This window comes from Lepus europaeus, chromosome 1 (genome assembly GCF_033115175.1).
Source record: "Lepus europaeus isolate LE1 chromosome 1, mLepTim1.pri, whole genome shotgun sequence".
In the NCBI taxonomy this organism is placed as follows: Eukaryota; Metazoa; Chordata; class Mammalia; order Lagomorpha; family Leporidae; genus Lepus; species Lepus europaeus.
Window position 1 is genome coordinate 88,080,998 of NC_084827.1, and position 7,907 is coordinate 88,088,904.

Below are 7,907 nucleotides of genomic sequence, written 5' to 3' on the forward strand. Positions count from 1 at the left end.
ATCCCAAGTGGTACTTTAACTGCTGTGTCAAATATTCATCCCTAGAAGCCATACATTTAACACCTATCTCTTTAGAAATCCTGAGGCTGTGACAGGAATGAAGCGGGGTGACGAACTATCCAAATATACTCGATACTAAGGGAGTTATCAGTACTAAAACCAGGAGAGTACTGGTAGACAAGCATGACTCATCACCCTAGTTCAACAGTTCTTAGTGCTAAGTGTGATGAAAGATTCCTGGAGGCAAGGTAACTGAAACTAACCTTGAGATAAAACTTGTAGAAATTAGATATAACATAAATGTAGGATGGAATTGAGTGAGTGCTCCAGGGGAGGGGGCAATAAGGTGCTAGGAATGCGAGGAACATGGAGATCTTTAGGTAAGAGGAAACTGGAAAGATCTCTAGTTATTCATGCTAAAACTAGAAGGACTGGTGATATAGACTGGCCATTGTAATTGTTGTAAAGAGCCTAACCCTTAGTGGGAAGTCTTCAAGTTTCTCATCAAATTTGATGTTAGCTCTATGTTTTTTGTGGATATTCTTTATAAAGTTCAGTATGTTCCCCCTTTATTCCTAGTTTATGAAAGTTTTTAATCATGAGTGGGTGTTTAGTTTTGTCACAAGTTTTTTATGCATCTATTTTTATGACCATGCAGTTTTTTTCTCTGTTAGGCTAAGTGTGTGATGGATCATATTAGTTGGTTTTTGAATGTTGAAAACAACCTTGTCTACTTGGGATAGGTTCAATTTCATTTGTGAAATATAATAGTTTCTACATATTGTTGAATTCAATTACTGATATTTTATTGAGACATTTGCATCTATATTTATAAAATATATTGGTCTGTAATTTTCAATTTTGGTATAAACTATGCTACTGACTTTTATGTGTTCTTTTTTGAATGCTTCAATTTCCCTTTTAAAACAACACACATCATATTCCACCTCCCTTTGTTCTTTATTTTACATTTCTGTTATTTCAAGAATATTCTGAAAATAAAATCATACAGCATGCAAATTTTTGTATTGGCATTTTTTATAGAACCTAATTGTGAGATCACATAAATTGTTCAGTGCATCTTTGAGACTGGCTTAATTCACTCAGCATGATGTTTTCCAGATTCCTCCATCTTGTTGCAAATGACTGGGTTTCATTGTTCCTTACTGCTGTATAGTATTCTATGGAGTACATGTCCCATAATTTCTTTATCCAGTCTACTGTTGATGGGCATTTGGGTTGGTTCCAGGTCTTAGCTATTGTGAATTGAGCTGCAATAAACATTAATGTGCAGATGGCTTTTTTATTAGCCAAATTAATTTCCTTTGGGTAAATTCCAAGGAGTGGGATGGCTGGGTTGTATGGTAGGGTTATGTTCAGGTTTCTGAGGAATCTCCAGACTGACTTCCATAGTGGCTTAACCAGTTTGCATTCCCACCAACAGTGGGTTAGTGTCCCTTTTTCCCCACGTCCTCTCCAGCATCTATTGTTGGTAGATTTCTGGATGTGAGCCATTCTCACCGGGGTGAGGTGAAACCTCATTGTGGTTTTGATTTGCATTTCTCTGATTGCTAGTGATCTTGAACATTTTTTCATGTGTCTGTTGGCCATTGGGATTTCTTCTTTCGAAAAATGTCTATTGAGGTCCTTGGCCCATCTCTTAAGTGGGTTGTTTGTTCTGTTGTTGTGGATTTTCTTGATTTCTTTGTAGATTCTGGTTATCAACCCTTTATCTGTAGTATAGTTTGCAAATATTTTTTCCCATTCTGTCAGTTGCCTCTTCACTTTCCTGACTGTTTCTTTTGAAGTACAGAAACTTCTCAATTTGATGCAATCCCAAATGTTAATTTTGGCTTTGACTGCCTGGGCTCCTGGGGTCTTTTCCAAGAAGTCTTTGCCTGTACCTATATCTTGCAGGGTTTCTCCAATGCTCTCTAATAATTTGATGGTGTCGGGTTGTAGATTTAAGTCTTTAATCCACGTTGTTTTCCCTGATCGGCGACAACTGAGCACCAAAGGGGAAACCTGTTGAAGTGAAATGGACACTATAAGAAACAATGACCTGATCAGCTCTTGTCCTGACTTTAGATGTACAATGTAATACTTTATCCTTTTTAGTATTTGTTGTTGTTGTTGTTGTTGTTCTAGTACTAGTGGTTGAACTCTGTAATTAACACACAATTATTCTTAGGTGTTTAAATTTTAACTGAAAAGTGATCCCTGTTAAATTTAAGAGTGGAAAAAGAGAGGGAGGAGATGTACAATTTGGGACATGCACAATCAGACTTGCCCCAAATGATGGAGTTAGAAATGTGCCAGGGGATTCCAATACAATCCCATCAAGGTGGCATGTACCAATGCCATCTCACTAGTCCAAGTGCTCAATTTCAGTTCACATTCGATGGCTCGGATAGGTCTAAGAATCAAAGGGATCACACAAACAAGACAAGTGTCTACTAATACTAACTGATAGAATCAAAAAGGGAGAGAAAGATCCAACATGGGAAGTGGGATACACAGCAGACTCATAGAATGGCAGATGTCCTAAACAACACTCTGGCCTCAGAATCATCCCTTAAGGCATTCGGATCTGGCTGAAGAGCCCATGAGAGTATTGTAGGCATGGAAAGCCAAGATACCATGGAAAAGAAAAAAAAGAAGAAGTCCTAAATGAAAGATCTCTGTGAGTGAGATCCCAGTGGAAAGAACGGGGCCATCAAAGAAGGAGGTATCTTTCTCTGAAGGGAGGAGAGAACTTCCACTTTGACTGTGACCCTATCGGAATAAGATCAAAGTCAGCGAACTCTAAAGGCTTCCATAGCCCTGGCAACTCATGACTAGAGCCTAGGGAGATTACTGACGCCATGAACAGGAGTGTCAAATTGTTAAGTCAACAACAGAAGTCACTGTGTACTTACATCCCATGTGGGAACTGTCCTTAATGTGTTGTCTAATGTGCAGAGATGCTATAACTAGTACTGAAACAGTATTTTTACACTTTGTGTTTCTGCGTGGGTACAAACTGATGAGATCTTTACTAATTATATACTGAATCGATCTTCTGTATATAAAGATAATTGGAAATGAAAAAAAAAAACCTGGTGTTAAATTGGAAATGGCATAGAAAATTAATTAATTTTTAAAAAATATTATGTAGGATCTCTGTCTTTAATGTGCTGTACACTCTTATTTAATGCTATAACTAGTACTCCAATAGTATTTTTTTTTCACTTTGTGTTGCTCTATGGGGGCAACCTGTTGAAATCGTTGCCTAATATATACTAAACTGATCTTTTGTATATAAAGAGAATTGAAAATGAATCATGATGTGATTGGAAGGGGAGAGGGAGCGGGAAAGGGGAGGGTTGTGGGTGGGAGGGAAATTTTGGGAGGGGGAAGCCATTGTAACCCATAAGCTGTACTTTGGAAATTTATATTCATTAAATAAAAGTTTAATTAAAAAATTGTTCAGTGCATCAATACCTTTTTCCTTTTTCATTAAAGAATATTATTCCCTGTTACTATTGTTTCACAGTTTAAACATTTATTTATTAAAGAACATATGAGATGCTTCCAGTTTTTGACTGTTATTCTTCATTCAAATGTAGCAATCTCACTCACAGTAGCTATAAAAATTAAATATTCAGGGATAAATTTACCCAAGGATGTGAAAGATATCTACAATGAAAATTAGAAGGCATTAATGAAATGATTTAGAGAAGATGTAATAAATGAAAAGAACATGCATGTTCATGGATTTGAAGAAATAATATTATCAAAACATCCATACTACACAAAGCAACTTACAAATTCAATGCAATCCTCATCAAATTACCAATGACATTTTTCACAGAATTAGAAACAACAATCCTAAAATTCGTGTGGAAACACAAAATAACTCTAACTGCCAAACCAATTTTAAACAGTATAATAAGCTGTATGCATTAAAATACCAAATTTTAAGACATACTACAGGGTTATTGTGAACAAAATAACATGATACTGATATAAACATTGACACATAAACTGACAAAACAGAATTGAAAACCCAGAATAGACTCATACATGTAGGAGCCAATGTTGTGGCATATCTGGTAAAGCCACTGCCTACAATGCCAGCATTCCATATGGCATCAGTTTGTGTCCCAGCTGCTCCACTTTTGATCCAGATCCCTTCTAATGCCCTGGGGAGAGCAATAGAAGATGGCTGAAGTGTTTGGTCACCTATTGCTCACATAAGAGATCCAGATGAAGTCCAAGGCTGTTGGCTTCAGCCTGGATCAGCTCCGGCTGTTGTGATATAGGGAGTGAACCAGTAGATAGAAGATCCCGCCCCTCACACACCCCCTCTCTTTCCCCAGCTCTCTGTAACTCTGACTTTCAATAAATAAATTAATTAATTTAAAAAAATCATACATCCACACAAAACATATTGAATTTCCACGTGCAAAAATGTTTTTTAAAAGAGATTTATTTGAAAGGCAGAGTAACAGAGAGACAGAGGCAGAGACAGAGAAGTCTTCCATCTGCTGGTTCATTCCCCAAATGGCTGCAATAGCTGGAGCTGAGCCTGTCCGAAGCCAGGAGCCAGGAGCTTCTTTTGGGTCTTCCTCGTGGTGCAAGGGTCCAAGCACTTGGGCCATCTTCTACTGCTTTCCCAAGTCACAGCAGAGAGCTGGATCAGAAGTGGAACAGTTGGGACTTGAATATGCCCCCATATGGGATGCTGGACCCATAAGCGGAGGCTTAGCCCACTATGCCACAGTGCTGGCCCCCATACATGTAAAGTTTGAAACAAGAATTTCTACCTTACACCTTATTTAAAAATCAACTCAAAATGGATCAAAAATCTAAATGCAAGATCTGAAATTATGGAAGTTTTAGAGGAAAACATAGGAAAAACACTCCAAGACACTGATGACATAGGCAGTGATTGTTTTTTTATAGGACCTCAAAAGCAAAGGCATGAAAAGCAAAAACAATCGGGATTATATCAAACCAAGAATGTTCTGCACAACAAAGGAAACAATCAGCAGAATGAAGAAACAACTGACAGAATGTGAAGAAAAACTTGCAGGGGCCGGTGTGGTGGCTCACTTGGTTAGTCCTCCGCCTGTGGTGCCAGCATCCCATATGGGTGCCGGGTTCTAGTCCCGGATGCTCCTCTTCCAGTCCAGCTCTCTGCTGTGGCCCAGGAAGGCAGTGGAGGATGGCTCAAGTGCTGGGGCCGCTGCACCTGCATGGGAGACCAGGCTCCTGGCTTCAGATCGACACAGCTCCAGCCATAGCGGTCATTTAGGGAGTGAACCAACGGAAGGAAGACCTTTCTCTCTGTCTCTCTCACTGTAATTCTTCCTGTCAAATAAATGAATAAAATCTTAAAAAAAAGAAAAACTTGCAAATTATACATTTGATAAAGAATTAATAACCAGAATATAAGGAGTTCAAAAAATTCAACAAACAAATGATACAGTTAAGAATCAGAACAGAAATTTTTCATTAGAACAAGTAAAAATGCCATACCAACAAGCACAGGGAAAAAAGCTCAGTATAACTAGTCATCAGTAAGTGCAAATAAAAGACACAATATGGTATCATTTTTACTTCAGTTAGAATGGCTGTTATCAAAAAGCTCAGAAATAACAAATGTGATGGAGGATGTGGAGAAAAGGGAATGTCTTCATACTATATGAAGGCAAATAGTGAGGCCATTATGGAAAATAGCTTGGAGATTCCTCAAAAACTTAAAAATAGTTCTACATATGACCCAGCTATCCCATTTCTGGAATTATATCCAAACGAATGAAATCAGCATATGAAAGAGATACCCACACTATTATGTTTATTGCATTATACACAAAAGCAAAGGTATGGAATCAAACTAGATGTCTATCAAGGAAGAATGGATTAAAACATGTATATATATATATATATATATATATATATGCAATGGAATATTATTTAACTGTAGAATCAAATGAAATTATGACATTTGTAGCAAAATGGATGGAACAGGAGATCACTATGCTAAGTGAAATAAGTCAGACACAGAAAGACAATTATTATGTGTTTTTTTTCCCTCAAGGATAGAAGTTACACACAGTAAAAAAAAAAACTATGGATGCCATATTATTTGGTACATAGATATTTATAAAATATGTCTTCATATACTCCCTCTTTTCTCATTTTATGATCTTTGTCCTGATCTCATATTATGTGGTACTGACATATCCACCCCTTTCTCAAAAATATTAGTATGTATGTGTACATATATAATATTTATACATGAAATGAAAATAGCAAATTATTAAATAATTGTTAAATCCTTATGTGCTCATTGAACTCTTCTTTAAACATTTCTGTTACTTGAATATTTTAAACATTATAAAATAAAAAGACAATAAACATTAAATGGTAGCATGTGATGAAACTATTTTGTAACTTGGTGTTGGTGATATATATACATGAAACTATGAATGTTATTTATTTATTTATTTGACAGTCAGAGTTACATAGAGAGAGAAGGAGGGGCAGAGATAGAGAAAGTTCTTCCATCCACTGGTTCACTCCCAAATTGGCCGCAACGGCTGGAGCTGTGCTGATCTGAGCCAGGAGCCAGGAGATTCTTTCAGGTCTCCCACGTGGGTGCAAAGGCCCCAAGACTTGGACCATCTTCTACTGCTTTCCCAGGCCGTAGCAGGGAACTGGATTGGAAGTGGAGCAGCTTGGACTTGAACTGGTACACATATGGGATGCCAGCACTGGAGGTGGCGGCGAACTTTACCTGCTATGCCCCAGCACCAGCCCTGAAACCATGCATCTTTTAAAGTTACACATATATAAATTCAAATAGTCAAATGAGTATATATAAAATTGGGGAAATCTAATTAAGGTGGATGGATTGCATGAATGTCAACAGCTTGTGTTGTTATACTATAATTTCATTAGAAGTTCTCATGGGGAAAACTGAAGGATGTATGGGCTGTCCCTCTATTACTTATTATACTCCACCAAATTGTCTAATTATATCAAAATTAAGTGTTTAGTTTAAAAAGTGGCCCAACAATAAAATATGCTTTGCCTTAAAACAAAATTTTATCATAGAACAAACAAAATTTCCCTAAGTGACCCCAAAGTGCAGTGAGTGTCAAGAACCACTAGACTGAAGTATGATATGAGGGAAGAGTCATATTTAATTCTGGAAGTATAATTTGGATGGTTGGAGGTATTAAACAACATGCTTGAGCTTTCCTTCCTTTTCCCAAGATGGAATGGAAAATCACCAACAATTTTTAAAAAGTGGAAAAAATTACACCAATGATTTATTTTAGTCCTAGCTCAAATGTAATTTCTCAGTTCTTCAATGAGTAGCCAATAATTTTACCTATTTTAATTTTTCTATATTCCCTATCATTGTCTCAAATTATATTCATATGTATACATAAATTTATTATCTCTCCACATCCAATTGTATCAGCATATTTTGAGGAGTAAATGCATATTTCTTAATTCTTAGCAGTGAGAATAGAGCCTAGGAATAGAAATCATTCAATTAATATATATGTTGAATGAATAAATTAATAATAAATGAACAAGTACCTATAGAAGATAAGTGGGATGGATGCTATAGACAGGGAAACAGTTTCTTTCATCCATTTATTCATCAATTATTAATTGACTACTTACTGCTACCTAGCATAGTAAGAAGTGCAGCAGTCCACTTGGGAGATAAAGACCAATATTACTATATCTTCTAAAAAATAATTCCTGTCCTGTGCATCTAAATAATAAATATTGCATGCCTGCTATGTGCCAGCACTGCTCTAAGGCCTGAAGATACAGCTGTGAAGATAGATAAATCCTGTTCCCTCTTAAATTGTACATTTAATTGAGTCTAGCGTGAGAAT